Source organism: Leptidea sinapis, chromosome 35, assembly GCF_905404315.1.
Source record: "Leptidea sinapis chromosome 35, ilLepSina1.1, whole genome shotgun sequence".
Taxonomy (NCBI): domain Eukaryota; kingdom Metazoa; phylum Arthropoda; class Insecta; order Lepidoptera; family Pieridae; genus Leptidea; species Leptidea sinapis.
Genome location: NC_066299.1, coordinates 1,883,237 through 1,899,617, shown reverse-complemented (window position 1 = coordinate 1,899,617; position 16,381 = coordinate 1,883,237). Strand labels below are relative to the sequence as shown.

Below are 16,381 nucleotides of genomic sequence, written 5' to 3'. Positions count from 1 at the left end.
TGTTTCGAATTTCTATATTATATTTTGAAATTTGTTAACTCGTCCGTCGAATAGTTTGTTTCTCTACTCATATAATAATTCTTTATCATTTATATATCGTAATTAATTGTAAAATATTCAAGTTCATTTTATTATACTTATACAGAATTAAACAAGACACAACAGCGTACTATAAACAAGACCAACGCTCCCGAAGTTGGCTGAAAATTAAAAAAAAAGTTGTGTTTCAAACTTTAACCTCATTATTGTTACGTTGGTTGTTGGTAGGAGCGGCAACATCGCTGACTTGGGGTTGCACGCACTAAGAGAGCTTTTCTTTTCCCTATTTATGGGGTAATAAATATGTTACACTCATAAAATTATTCTACCATCACTTTATCCTGATGAGATTGGTTTCCTTACTCCTTTTGTTTTTTAATATTGATTTACCTGAGTTTTTATACAACATATACATTACGTTCAAATATAATATACATAATTCTACTCAAAATGAAAACTGATTTCTGAGTCTTGTGTTTTATTAATCATTAAACGATGAATTAATTGTAAGTCATGACTATTATTTTATTTTTAATAGTTAAGTAAATATATGCACTTAATCTCTTGTATTTAGAAGTAAATAAGATTCTAATTATTCTATGTTACATTACATTTTGAAAACTTTCGTTACCTTATTTAGAGAATATGACAGAGGCGAGTTGTAAACCTGAACGCGTCGACATATCTTGTTATTTTATTGGTAATACTTATATATGACTGTAAAAAGCATTTTTTTTTTGCTTTTAGAGAGCTTTATCAATTCTAAATTATAATGACACTTTTATTCCTACAATTTACTGCACACTATGTGAAAATTCTTATGAAATTTTTTAGTATATTATAGTATAATATTAGTTCTTATGAGACAGTCAGCAATGTAAGCGGAAATAGTTGACATTATTTTCTTATATTAAAGAAGTGAAACAATGCATCAGAATCCTTTTTCAACTGAATTCTTTTGATAAATATTTTACATAAAATAGAACTGCTTAGATAATAGATGCCTTGATCTTAAACAGAGGTCTTACGTCGGATCATAATACTGATAATTATTATCTTCTTAATTTAAACCAGGCCAATATTTCAGTTTTGCATTTAATTGATAATCCAACGCGGTAATAGCGAGTGGAATATAAGTGGTAAATTTATTATAGTGTCTGGCAATCGCATAGCCAAGTGAGCGGTCGCTGCCGCCAGTCGGCCGTGAGCGTCCGTAGATGTTAGATGTGTGTTACAATCGTATCGGTGACGGGAAGTACAAAAGTTTTAGTGCAATAATTGTTTTGAGCCAGTGTTGAAACCGAGTGTTGTTGTTTATGGTAAGGTGCTGTGAAAGTGTTGGTTCCTTGTTTAATTGTGGAATATCGGTTGTTTCGCGCGTTTATTTTAGTGGTAAGGTTAGCCGAAGCTTATAAAGCTCCTACATAAATATACTTGTGCGTTTGCTAGACAATTAATGGATGGATAACTCCGTTGACTTCGGTTTTTTAGTTCTATACTTCCCTACAGCATTTAGTCTATTATAAATAGTTAACCGACAGTCAAATTAGGGTTAAACTTTGTGAAATACTATTCGTTTGTTTTCTTTTTCGTCTGTCAAATAGATAAACTGTTGTTAAACGGTTAATTCGTAGCACACTATATAATTTGTGTTTATTCTACAGCGTGATACATATTGGGTTTACTTAGACTATAGATATAATATATAGTAGCAACGCTTAGTTACTTAAATTTTGTTAGATCAAGGAGCAATTTGTTGATTCTTATTTTATAATCATTTAAATAATAAAACATCACTTCTTTGAGACTTAAGTCTGCGCGGCTGCTACGTATTTTTAGTTTCGAAGAGTTTCTTTTACGAGAAAGCATAATTAGGGAAATTATTGCGTTCGAATAAATATTATGTTCTTATTTTTTCTATAGAATTCTGAGTTATTTCATACGTCTTGTAGCATTTCCATTCTTGTGAATTTCTTTTTTATCTAACGGTCTATAGCTTGAGAATAATGTAATTTTTATACTTTAAAGATGAAAGTTGTTACAGAAGTGTTAAATAACTTATAGTTTAGAATAAAAACAAAGAAGTATTTTACAAATAACTTCTAGTCTTGGGTCAGCCATTTTTTTCGCTTGATACAGTTTTCATAAAACGAAATGTGTTTTATGAACATTTTAATCGCTATAAATACAAAGTTTCAAATGTTTAGAGATTCACTACTCTTACAATTTGATAGGTCTTATATATTTATGTTATAGTAATATCCTTCGATACGTGATCTCAATATTTTCAGGATAGGTCAAGTCATGGATATCATTTGACTATACTTAAATGTAATTTACTAACAATACATACGTGAATATACTCAGTAAGGCGAGACAGTACTTCACTAAAAGCCACCGCCTGCAACTTTAAAAAGGCGCAAATTCGGCGTCACATGGAGTACTGTTCTCACCTCTGGGCGGGTGCTCCCCAGTACCAGCTTCTTCCATTTGACCGCATACAACGAAGAGCGGCTCGAACCATCGACGATCAAGTCATCTCCGATAGACTTGATTCTCTAGAATTGCGTAGAGATGTGGGTTCTCTCTGCATCTTCTACCGCATTTACCACGGGGAGTGCTCGGAGGAGCTGTTCGGGTTGATTCCAGCGGCCGAATTCCACCACCGGACATTACGTGTAAAGTACCATCCTCATCACGTAGACGTCTGGCATTCCACAACCGCGCGTTTGTTCTTTGTGGAATCAACTACCGGCAGCGGTATTCACGAAGAGATACGACTTAGGGACCTTCAAGAAAAAAGCATACACAGCAGCACCTTAAAGGCCGGCAACGCATTTCTTGACACACCTGTTGTTGCGGATGTCCATGGGGGGTTGCCTCACCTCTCCCCATCCCGTGAGCCTCTTGCCCGTTTGCCCCCTCTCATATAAAAAAAAAACGTGAACCTGGCTTTGAAAGGTAATTATAAAGGTTATAATTTTAACATTCAGTACAAGGGTATGGATACAAACATAATAGCTTAGTCGTTGTATTCAGTCCGAAATTGCTCTATAAATCAAATGCTTTTGAAGGCCTGGTGGTGAGCGGTAACTACCATCTCTGATACGGGATAATAAAGATGTCCCCATCGTTTGTGATGGGATAGAACGTAAATCTTTTGTACGAAATCCTAATCCATTGATGGGAAGTTAAGTTTGCTCCGTAGCTGTAGTTCACGACTCGCTGATGAAGAAAGTAATGAATTATGTGCGAGTCGCGTATCAGTATTAAATATATCTAGTGAATGATAATAATACTACATGCCTGTTTCATATAAGTAATTTATCGACAATTACTAACCGTACTAACTTTTGTTGCCTATTCTTCAGTTCACAAAAAAAAACCACAGCTATATCAACCGATCATTTTCTATTAAATCAGCTCTTTATATACTTCAATCAGCTAAATTAAAATAAAAAAATCTCCACTTTGACGTTCGTCGACGGCCGAATCGTCGACATTCAGTCGACGGAGCCAGTTAATATATATATAAAAAGTAATTTATCATTCAAATGTTTCGGTCGTAAAGGGCGTCGTAGTTAGTGAGATTACTGGGCAAATGAGACTTAACATCTTATGTCTCAAGGTGACGAGCGCAGTTGTAGTGCCGTTCAGAATTTTTGAGTTTTTCAATAATCCTTAGCAGTACCGCATTGTTAATGGGCAGGGCGTATCAATTACCATCAGCTAAACGTCCTGCTCGTTTCGTCGCTTATTGTCTTTAAAAAAAACATTCAGATGTGACCGGTGCGCTTCGGTCCAACTAAACAAATGCATATTTCATATGAAAATTTAAAAATATTATTATTAATTACGTAATTTCTAGAAGTTCAATCATAACAATAATTAGTTCTTGTGATGAAATAATATCACAGCAGAACTGTCAAACTGTGCGTCAAAAATATATCTCCGAGTTGTTCAAATCCAAGTTGAACCGAACTGCATACTGTGTGTAAAGTTTGATTAAAATCGGTCCAGTAGTTTTGGAGTTCATGGCGCACAAACAACGTGGTACGAAATTTTTATATATAAAGATTACGTTACTTTTTTTTTATGCGAAAAAGTTACGAGACACGAAAGACCTTTCACCTGACGGCTAGAGATATACGATAATGACGAAATAAGATGTTTCAGTCTTATTAGTACAGTTGCTTGACTAGCTGAGGCCCTTCATACCGTAACACATAACCTCATTAAACGTGCTAACACAGAACTGCTTGAGAGCAGACCAAGGCTCCGCTGTAGTACCCACTACCCGACCGGCATCATGTCCTTAGAAGCCTCCCTTTTGGTCAACATGTTACTACCTATAATACATTAAAATTCATTCATTAATCATTATTACCAACCGAAATATATCGGAATAGATATTTAAATAATAACGATACAATTTTAATTAAATTAATTTAAATATTTAAAAAAATTGTCATTGAACGCGGCTCCATCAGTGTGGAATCTCAGTCGATATGCCATCACCTCAACATAGTGTTTGACTCCGCATCTTAACTTCATAAAAGTCATTATTTTGTTTTTCCTAGTCTCGATATGTAGTCTGCTAGCCGGTCCCTATACTATTTCATTCGTAATATCACTAATTGAAAAAATGCTATGGGCAGCTTATGGTATTTAATTTTTGACGCTCTGCGCATTTGTTACAGCTTAAAGCTTGTATATTAAGGTAGTAGGGTTTACCACGCAGTTATGCCACGCCTATACAGCTAATATCAAAGTTGAATGTGTACCCTTAAGACTATATATCTAATATAAAATTCTCGTGTCACAATGTTCGTTCCCGTACTCCTCCGCATATTGGGTAGGTCTGAGAATCGGACAGCATCTATTTTTCATCCCCCTAAATGTTAAGGGTGGTCCACGCCATATATATATTTTTTAATTTTTGTGACTTTTTTTTTATTTTTTTGATTATGAGTCAGCATTAAAAATACATACAACTAATAAATAAATATATTATAAATTTTCAACCATCTACGATCAACAGTTACTTTTGTATCGCGATTTTAATATCGGCAATACAACGTTTGCTGGGTCAGCTAGTATTTATATATAATGTAAATGATCTTTGTTTGAGGGTCTTTCACGCCTAAACCACTGATCGTATCGACATAAAACTACCACTTATTCCATGAAAAATTTATCCTAGATGGTTTTTCGAATTCCGACGTTCACCCCTTTTCAAATTCGCCCGGGCGGGAACGGCTTGTGGCTTATAAATACGTATCTGCCACCACGTAAGCCAATCGTCGCGGGTGAATAATTGATTGAGTTGCGAATAAAAATCGATCACACTTGCCGTAATTATTGCTCGGTCTTGTCATTGGTGCCCCTTGCCTGTAGAATGCGGGTAGCGTGGAGTCAGCCGCGGTTGGTAATTACAAGGCATTCTGCTAGATTACAGGCAATGGTTACAGTCTTGTTTGGCCTAGTGGTGTATCAGTTTACCTATCGATCAATAACAACATGATCGCTGCCGACCTGTGAGATTGTTGTACAAAATTATTTTACTTGGAAATATCGCGGATACAGGAGCCCTATTACCAAAATCGAAATACGACGTTTCGGGTGACGGATCGTACATTTTCCTACTACGAAAGTGTTTCGGATCCGAAGTTCCCGATTATACATTTTGTCTTTCTCTTACCTTATTCCCAAATTCACTTGACGTTTACTTTATCTTTGTTTGACATTATTATGTATAACTACAACTTTACTTTTTGACGTTCTTTCGTTTCGGACCGAAACTTCAGCTTTCGATCTTGGTAATAGACCTCCAGGAACGCCACAGACCCTGGGCCCTATTTCACCAAACTGGCATTTGTCAGTTACATATAATATGTCTTCTCACAATTTGATAAATACAGACTATTTCCCGCGCGACAAATAAAAAAGGACAATTTTGAAAATTATTCTCTGTAGAAATGCTTTTTAAACTTGAGCATTTTTTGTTACAATTATGTCGTAAAACAAGAATTGTCTTTGAAAGTCGATATATTTTTAGATTTGTCGTTAATTTTTGACACGAGATCGGAACTGTCTCAGAATGTGTTGTGTAATGTTCCTTCACTAGTTAGCTGTCAGTCACAAGCTGTCGCGATACCCTTAACTCTGATCAAAAGTGTTTTAATTAATTCAGTATGTAGGTTTTTTAATTTGGAAAATTATTTGAATTTCGTAAATTTTCATATTAACAATCTGTTATTTTTAAACCTTGTGATGAACGATGCGGGACTCGAATCCGTGACCTTTCGGGTTCCGCCCGAGCGCTCTTTTCCAACTTAGCCAAATGTTCGCATAGGTGGTAAATTTTGATATATCTTGTAAAACTCTCTGATTGTGGCTCAATCTACAGAATATACTGATCTAAATATTATTCAAGAATGGAGATACATTTGCAATGTTTTAGTTGCTAAAATTGCACTTATAACAGCGATATCAATTTAGACGAATTCTCGCACAGATGAACGCATAAAACACTCTTTTTTTAAGACGATAAAGGAGACATATTTACTTTGACATAAATTTAGAATGAATATTATGAGTGTCGAATATTTTATAAATGAAATCGTTGCAATTAACTTTTACTGTCGCACCTGTCGTGGTGTAATAGGCCCAGATGGTGTTTGACGTGTAAAGTGCGGTGTGAACTCGGAGGACGAATCAGGTGTAAACATTCGCAGAAGTGGAATAAAGCGACGTATTTAGCAAAGGTGGATCCATTTACCAAAGCATTTTTTGATTTTAAAATAGAATATGTTAGTGCGATCTTATATGGACATTAAAAAGGGATATCTTAATAGATGTTACACAACAAATAGTAGCTACGTGCCAGATCCTTGCTACAATTTTAATAGCACCCAGTTAGGCGTGGAGAAAAGCGTGGAAGATGTCACTGAAGATATCATAGTTTGACTGGGCTATTTGATTGGACCCATCCCAGGCTATTCCAGTAAGTTATCAGCCTTTCAGACTACCGGGAATGGCTTTTCTTATGTAGGGGGTGCGTGGATGCATAAAGAACTGTCTGTTACAACTGTGGCCGGTTATACTAAGTATAATTTTGTGTATTTGGCTGTTCAGGTTGTAAGCAACTCGTTTGATGGTTGATGTCATCGGAACTGAGTTCTTTATTGCCTCATCCTGAGAAACAGTGTTCTCCATTGTCTGAGGTACCTAGTCATGCACCACCACGCAACCGGAAGCTCTTCTGTCGACTGGCACGTAAAAATTATCCCATCGGAGGGTATCGATTGTATCAAAATGTGAATGGGTGATGTAAAATGTAAATAACGGGAAATGCAGGGATGTAACCCGACACAGAGGCCGCGACACGACACCGCCGCGTCCCCCGAACACCGCGCCACTTCCGCTACGGTAGGGTTCCGTACGTTTTTTACGTGGGAGCACTTTAGTTACTGTGTCAACGCCCATAGGGCGTTGGATAGATGAAGCTGTAAGGTCTTTTCTGCCGCCAAACAGTGGTGTGCTAGCATTGAGGCTAAGATTTATAGAGCGTACTAAAACTTTTTTAAATTTTGGTTTTATAGTCTTTCTGACAAATAAAATTATGCTGAGCTTCAGCTAAGACAACCCAATGCAAAAGTCGGGGTTTGCCTTATGTAAGTAAAGTCTGAGCAAAGTCTGAGTACGGTTTATAGATATGCCTGAGTGTTTAGGTTTGAAGGGCGTCGTAGTGAGTGTCATTGCTGGGCTACATAAAAACCTCGTGGCACGAGGTTTTTGGATTTTCATGAATCGGTACAACACTGTAGTGGGCAGGTCCGATGTTTTACCATCAGGTGACTAAACTAGCAGTCTATATAAACAGATCTTCTATAGAAGTAACAAAAATCACTAAGACTTCAAAACTTTAAACTAATAACCCTTTTAACCAATCGCATACCTGCTCAACCTTTTTAACTAATTTACGCAACTATACTGCTGAAAAAACTCGTGGTTGTATTTCAGTGATCCAATCGATCATGGGTACGCTTATATTAAACGATAGTAGGTCAAATTACTTATATTTATATTGAAATCAAATCAAATCAAATCATAATCAGTTTATTCAAGTAGGTCACGAAAATGACACTTATGAATGTCAAAAAAAAAATTCTTATTGAATCTACCGCTACTTCGTAAAGGGTTGAGCTAATGAGAAGAAGTAGCAAGAAAGTAATTGCCACTCTTTTATATCAAGATTTACAGATCATTTCAATTACAATATAATATGTCAAATGTAAAATGATGCAACAAACACACTCAAACGTCAAATAGTCAATTTCTTACACGAGTAAGTCAAAAAAAAAATATAAATTAATACAAAAGTTATTGAGTACAGTAGCTGCATCATCCACATACACCATAAATCAATAAAGGTATTCTGTGAGCATTTTATAAGCGATTATAAATAAATAAACATGTATATATCCATACATATACACAATAACTTTTAAGAATCTGAAACCGAGTCTCCGGCAACAGGATCATCGCGCCACCCCAAGCAGCGCCCGTTCACGAGCATGACGCATGAGCCAGCCATCGCCTCCCTCAACCATATTTTAGGGAAGGGCATGTCCCATGTCTCCTGACCCTGACCATTCAATTCTCTACTCCCTCCCCTAAAACTTGTGACCCAGTCCCGACATTTTACCAAATCTTCATTTACACACATTGTATGTTCGCTTGCGTAGACCTTCCGCAATACATTAACCCAGGCGTCACATTATAATTCACTTGACTAAACAAATTGGCTGGTACAAACAGGCAAGAATCAAATCCGCAATCCCTATTGCTCGATACTACAAGAACGACCAATGTCAATTTATTCATTAAATAAACCTCCTATACAGGTTGCCTGGAAGAGATTGCTGAATAGCGATGAGGTAATCTAATTGGGCTACCGTAACTTTTATGTACAAGTTTAACATTTTTTTAACCGACTACAAAAAAGGAGGGTAGTTCTCAATTCGTCGGTATGTATTTTACCTCAAAACTTTCGACTGGGTGAACCGATTTTGATAACTCTTTTTTTATTTGAAAGCTGGTACTTCCCGTGTGGTCCCATTGCAATCAAATAACAATAATCGTAACTAGAATTAGATTGTGATAGAAATACGCAATTATTTTTATACTTTTTAGTGCATATTATATCTATTGTTTTGGAGTAGTGTTTTTGAAGTGAGTTGTTTTTTTGTTAAATTTTTTTTGTGTAATAGAGTGTTTTTCTTCATTCATTCAACGACCTGTATAGCCGAGTGGTTAGCGATCCTACCTACTAAACTAGAGGTCCAGGGTTCGAATCCCGGTAGGTGCAAGCATTTATATGATCAATATGGATGTTTTTTCCGAGTCATGGATGTTTAAAAATGTATTTATGTATGTTTAAATGTATTTATGTATGTTTAAGTAAGTATATTGTATTAAATATATCATTGTCTTGTAACCCATAACACAGGCTGTATATGCTTAACTTGGGGCAAGATAATTTGTGTAAAATGTGTGTCAATATTATTATTATTCAACGATGGCCACAGCACACATTGATCCCCGCAGTAGCACACGGAGTAAACATATTCAAACGTGATTAGAAAATGACGAGAGGTATTTCCTTAACGGAGCACACCTTCGGAGGTCGTCAGCTACCTCATCTGCATGAGCATGCCATTATGCGGGAATGCGTTCACCACAATAACGCACACATACGCACAGCTACCACTGACTTATTGGGCTTTCAACAATATCTTTTGTTTTTAAAGTGATAACCCTCATTTCTAGGATTAATACACAAGTAAAATTTGATAAACAAAATTTTATGAACGATGCGGGATTCGAACCCACGACCTCCGGCATTCCGTGCCGGTGCTCTAACCAACTGAGCTAACCGTTTGAGTACCGCCTCGTTATAAAATTCTGTTTGCTTTGTTGAACTCTCAGGTTGTGGCTTCATCTACAGGATCTACTTTACAGTTGATAACCTGCTCAACCCCATATTTGCATATTAGGAAATTGACTTGAGATGTCGCTCTTGTAAATCTTTCTCTTCGAATCCCGCATCGTTCATAAAATTTTGTTTATCAAATTTTTTATTGGGCTTTATGTGAATAACGTGTCGAAGCGAAGACTCATCTGTCGACTTACGGCCGTTCCTGATATTCAGTCTATCTCTTGCTTGAGATAAAAATCGCAACTATCGTTGACTTTTCTGTTCCAATAAACTTATCGACGGTAAGTCACTTTATCCGTACACGCTGTCTGTCAATGGGACGAAGTTGGAAGTTTGTATGGAATGTGCAATTCACGCGTCCCCATATAAGGCGACAAGAATGACTTATCGGGTATATGGGTATTGGGACAGCTTCAGAAGGTAGTAATTTATCTCTATCTGTAGATAGTATATTGGGAACGGCCGATAGCGTACCGCGATTACAGCGCACGTTACCCTCCAACCTGAGGCATAAGAAAGAATGTCTTGAATGATCTTGTAATGTCTACTACTCGGCTAAGTCAAGTCAGCAAGTCTTTTGTGGGGTGATGTATATGCTTTTACAACAAGATCCCAGAAAATGTTCAAAACAAATGTAATGTGTGCGTGGCAAACATATATAATTATAATATATACAAATTACTTCCTTAATGACACCACAGATTGGGAATGGAGCGACCGCCCTCAGGCTATTAAATAATAAGTTCATCTGTACGATGTTACTTTGTAATCATAAATTAAAAAAAAGAAGCCCGCTGAGTTTGTTGCGCCCGTTCTTCTCAGGTCTGATGCATACTTTTTGGAATGGGTGGTAGATTTTGACTTTCAATAAGTGACATCATATCCTATTTTGAATAAAAATATTTGAATGAATGAATGAAACAATTATTGCAAGCAAACGTATAAATAAGGTACATTCTTAACTCAGGCTAAAACTTATAATAAATTATAATGATTATATATCACCTAAAGATATATTTCTTATGTTAACCATCGCTCGCTTGTCCGCTGACATAGGCCTCCTCCGGATCTTGCCACATCTCCTGTCATAATTTGTTCTTCTTCATGTTTATCTATCATATCATATTATCATCTTCCCATCTTATCGTTTGTCTCCCTCTATTTCTACTTCCATGTCTTCTATACCACTCTATAATCTCCTTTGTCCTTTTATCTTCTTTGCATCTCATCACATGTCCTGTCCAACGCCATTTTAGCTATTCAAATGTTTTTTCCACACTTTCCAGTTTTGTTTCGAGGAGGAAACCGATTTCGGTTGACAAGTCGTAAACAGTCAGCCACGCTTCGAATTACCTCCTTAGTGTCTTAAATATTAAACTAGTTAACCCCTAGCGAATGCAAACATTGATAAATCGCATTATCAGGTCATCTTTAACGCTAGTGTATTCTTAGTCTACGGATTGCGATAATGTATATAGAACGCATAGATAAACAGAGTGGCTGCAGCTTGGTATGCATGTATTAGCATAATGACATACACACACACACACATACCTCATGACACGCGCTTTATATGCAGGAATGTGCGCGAGTGTGCCTCACCTCCCACCAGAGCTACGGTTTGCCGGCGACGTACTGTCTCAAGAGCAGCGAGGCTGTTCAATGATCAAATGCTGTTATCTGTAGTCTGAACTAGTAAAACATCGTATATTTTGGCGTCCACGGCTCCCATATATAGTATAGTAGAACAACAAAAAATAAGTCTTCTCTTGTACGGCTTACTCCATTGCTTTGACATAATAAAGAAAAATCCATCTGAGTTTGTTGCGCCCATTCTTCTCTGGTCTGAGGCATTCATTTTGGTATATAGGTGGTAATTTTTATTTTGGCTTTCAATAAGTGATGTCAGATCCTATTTTGATTAAAAATATTTGAATTTGAATACTTTTATCATACTTTATTTTTTATCTTATATAGTGTATATTATTAGGTAAATATAAGGCCGAAGGCCGACCGTTGTCGCTTCATCTTTCGGTTGTTATTCATTCGCGTCATTTAATCATTTAAAAAAAAATCTTTTTCCTTTACCGCCAACCGTATAACATTCAGATCTAATAATCAATGAAAACATAAAAATACCGGCCAAGTGCATTTCGGATATTATTTCAAAAATGCAACGTGGAAAATCTCCTGGGTATGACAGTCTCAGCATCGAGCACTTTAAGTATGCTGGTGTTCATCTTCCGCGTGTTCTCTCTCTGTTTTACACTTTGTGTATAGGTCATTCATATTTACCGGAAGCATTAATGCGAACTATTGTCATCCCTGTTGTGAAGAATAAAACAGGTGACACTTCTGACATGAGCAACTACCGTCCCATATCCCTTGCTACTACCGCGGCTAAGATACTTGACAGCTTGCTCAATAAGCAACTTGGTGATTATATTCAAATCCATGATGCGCAATTTGGTTTTAGAACTGGTACGTCAACAGAAAGTGCTATATTAACCTTGAAGCATACTGTCGGGTACTATACCATTAGGAAAACCTCAGTATTTGCCTGCTTTCTAGACTTGTCTAAGGCGTTTGACCTGGTGTCATATCCAGTACTGTGGGACAAGATGAGAAGTGCAGGAGTGCCAGAACGGTTCACTGCCCTAATCAAGTATTGGTATAACAATCAAAAAAATCAGCTGAGGTGGATGGGTGCTCTGTCAGATGAATATCGATTAGAATGTGGTGTTAGACAGGGAGGTTTAACGTCTCCGTTACTCTTTAATCTTTATATGAATCACTTAATTGAGGAGCTGAGCAGCACACACGTTGGATGTCACATAGATGAAACCTGTTGCAATAATCTTAGTTTCGCAGATGATATGGTACTGCTTAGTCCCTCAATCGGAGGACTTAGGAAGCTTATTTCCATTTGCGAGACATATGCAGCGGCTCACGGCTTAAAATATAACTCTTTAAAGAGTCAAGTTATGATATTTCGAACTCCAAAACACAAGTCACGAAATTATCCTTGCTTATTTCTCGCAAATAAAAAGCTAGAGATTGTTGATAAGTTCAAATATTTAGGTCACATCATTTCGAATGACTTAAGAGATGACTATGACATAGAGCGGGAGCGTAGAGCGCTGTCAGTAAGGAGTAATATGCTCGCCCGCAGGTTTGCACGAAGCACAAAAAATGTTAAAGCGTTATTATTCAAAGCATTCTGCCAGTCTTTTTACTCGAGCAGCTTGTGGGTGTCATATTCGCGCGGGGCTTATAGCGTTCTACGTGTCACATATAATAATGCGTTTAGGAGGCTGTTAGGGCTGCCGTGGCGTTGTAGCGCTTCTGGAATGTTTGCTGAGGCATGTGTGGACGGTTTCCATGCCATAATGCGCAAAAAAGCGGTCTCCATGTTGCAGCGTCTACGTGTAAGCAGTAACAGCATCCTAAAGATGATTGCTGCCAGAGCTGACTGTTCCTTCCAGAAACACTGGATACAGTTAGCTCTAGGTTTATAAATATATTTCACTAATAATACTAACTTAGTTCATAATAAATATTGTTACTAATACATTTACTAATATATATGGAGATGTCTCTGAATGAAATAAGTAAATAAAAAAAAATAATACACGAATAAGATCTCCTTGTTGCAGTATGCTTTGTCGATCCGTGTTTCCGGCACCTCTCCCAGACCAAATCCTTCTAGCAGCCTGATGTTATAGACTTCCATTAGCCGCGGTGGTAACATTCTTGTTCGCCTTATCTCTTTCATACATACTCTTGTGTTTGGTAATTCATTAGTAATAGTTACGTAACTATCTATATAGACCAGTGGGACGCTTCTTACCACAGGATTCTGGCTAGCTGGCTCTACAGCGGCGACTTTTTCTGACGTAAAGCAGTTACGTGCAAGTATTATTTCTGTTCCCGTCTGATGGTCCCCATAGCAGTGAACATTACTGGAGTAATGGCATTTAACATCTTCTTTCTAAAAGTGTCGATCGCAGTTGCGGTGTCGCTCATAATTTGGGTTCAATCGAGCATCCCGAGCTGCACTGCGTTTGTGATGGTCAAAGCGGGTCACTTCCCATTAGGTAGAGTTCTCGCTCGTATCATCATCTACGTTCATAGTCTCTTGTAGCCATCCGTGACATTCTTATGTCTTGTTGAGTCCCGGTGGTTGTCTGTGAATAATTCTTCATTATTCACATACGTGTATGATTTGTTATTTTTATTTGAGCGAAATATTCTTGTACTGTATATTTATCTGTCTATATTTTGCTTTCTGTATCTCGGAATCGACTTTAATTATTTGGATGAAAAACCCTATCAAGCTACATTTGGCATCTCTGAAAAAGCCCAGCTGGTAAATTTATTACTCGTAACTTCCGCTTGAAGTTGAGATTGCCAGGACGCGGATTTTGAACTGGCGCCTGATACGCTAATCAGCTCTGATTAAAGTAAATCACTTTTTATCGCAATTATTTCGAGCTGAACAGTCATCGTAGCACACTGTCGATAACACCTGATAACGGAATCAGCTGAGTTTCACGCCGGGAATCGAACCGGCGACCTTGACCGGCCCGCACAGATGCCGTCGCAATTCGCCACCTGTCCGGAGTGACACGCGAGCGAACAAACAAACAACACAGCACACGTGTTGAGTGGCGACGTGTTATGTTTTTGTGGACGACTTCCGCGTGCTTGAATTTTACATCTGTTTCCAATTGAATCTTAATTTAATAATTTTGAGGAATCCATCAAAAAAGTCATCATCCGTGTAACATAAGAAGCAAATCCATAAATTACGTCACACTTTAAAGGGGGGGTAGGGGGGATAACGAAATGTGACTTTGTGTAACAAGAGACAGAGGGATCTAAATCCTGACCGGCACTACATTGAAATGGGCAGGACGTATCAATTACCATCAGCTGAAAGTCCTGCTCGTCTTGTCCCTTATTATCATTAAAAAAATAACTTTCTCTGGGTGACGGAGACGGAGTCACAGCTACACGCAGCCGCTTCAGCTTGTTGTAATTGAACATGGCAAGGTTTGTCATTAGGGGTGGTAAATAAGGGATCAAACGAGCGTGCTGGTCATCTGACGGTAGGTGAAAACCGCCGTCCACCATTGTAACCGAGCGGTGCCGAGCAGAACATCCGTGTCGTGTCGACCTGGTGATTTCATTAGTTTGGCGACATCAAAGTGGGTTTAGCTGAAGGGTCACAGGGGGTAAGGAACTCGTGAGCTCTCGTGTAAATACCGAGCGGAGTTTGTAATCAATATGCGGTGTACACGGCCGCACCAAGCTGGAGGCACCTGCCGCGGCCGCACACCTGCCGCGACCGGTTCGATGCTCGCCGCGGCCCGCGACACCTTACCACTGTGACCCGGATTTGTAGACACACACATATGAGTGTGGCTTTTATTGTTGCGATGGAAACTTTCATGCTTCTCGACGATTTCCACTGCCGAGCCCAGTGGGAGGAGAGCGGTCTCATATACGGTTTTTCTTCACGGATGCGTGTTTTTACTCATTTTGTGTTCCTCAAATTTAATGTTTTGCACGAACGTATAGACTACTAGGTTTATAGTACTATCCCGCACGGACAACGGGCGGGAAGGAGCGGCCAAGCGTCACTATCGCATACGTTGAGAACTCCTGACATACCTCTGGTTTTTCAGGTTCACAAATCTTGCGACTTACCGCAGTGCTCAAAGTCGACGTCCATAAAAACATGAAGAAGGAAATAGGAAATGTGGTAATTTATACGTCTAGGTAGAGTCTCTTGCTGTTTGGCAACCGTTAAAAATATCCCAGGTCTATTACTTTAGTGTGGATTTGTGTGTATTTTTGGTTTTTCAAGAATCTTTAGCGGCACTGCATTGTAATAGGCATATCAAATATCATCAGTTAAACGTCCTGCCCGTCTCGTCCCTGATTGGCGTAAAAATTAATATTAATTTAGGTTCTTATTAAGGTAAACATTGCACAACGTATGGGATGCGTGCCACTGCAGTGCTGTTACTATTTTTTTTTATTTATAGGTGTAATTCATTCCAGAAGTGAGGTTTGCCACTTTAAAAACATAACAAAGTAAAAATGGATGTTTCTGAAAACACACGCCCGCTGGTTGTTGTGTCTGTCTGGTATATTGTTATTCTGAAGTTTTACTACATGATTTATACCAACCAAATTCCACTTTTCTCTCTCGAACGATAAACCATGAGCATGATAGGGTCTAATGAAAAGTTTACTTGCTTAACATCTTATCTATTAAACATTTTTACAATGTGACGATTCGTGTGTATATTATTGGGAAATAGGTAATAT

General features: G+C 37.9%; 1 protein-coding gene across 1 annotated transcript in view; it reads left to right on the top strand.

Annotated features, from left to right (window-relative positions):
• LOC126975421 (homeobox protein B-H1-like) overlaps positions 1–16,381 on the top strand; it is a gene marked incomplete at its 3' end in the record, with an annotated part of 114,498 nt that overhangs the window by 75,140 nt on the left and 22,977 nt on the right. The gene's annotated exons all lie outside the window — the stretch shown is intronic.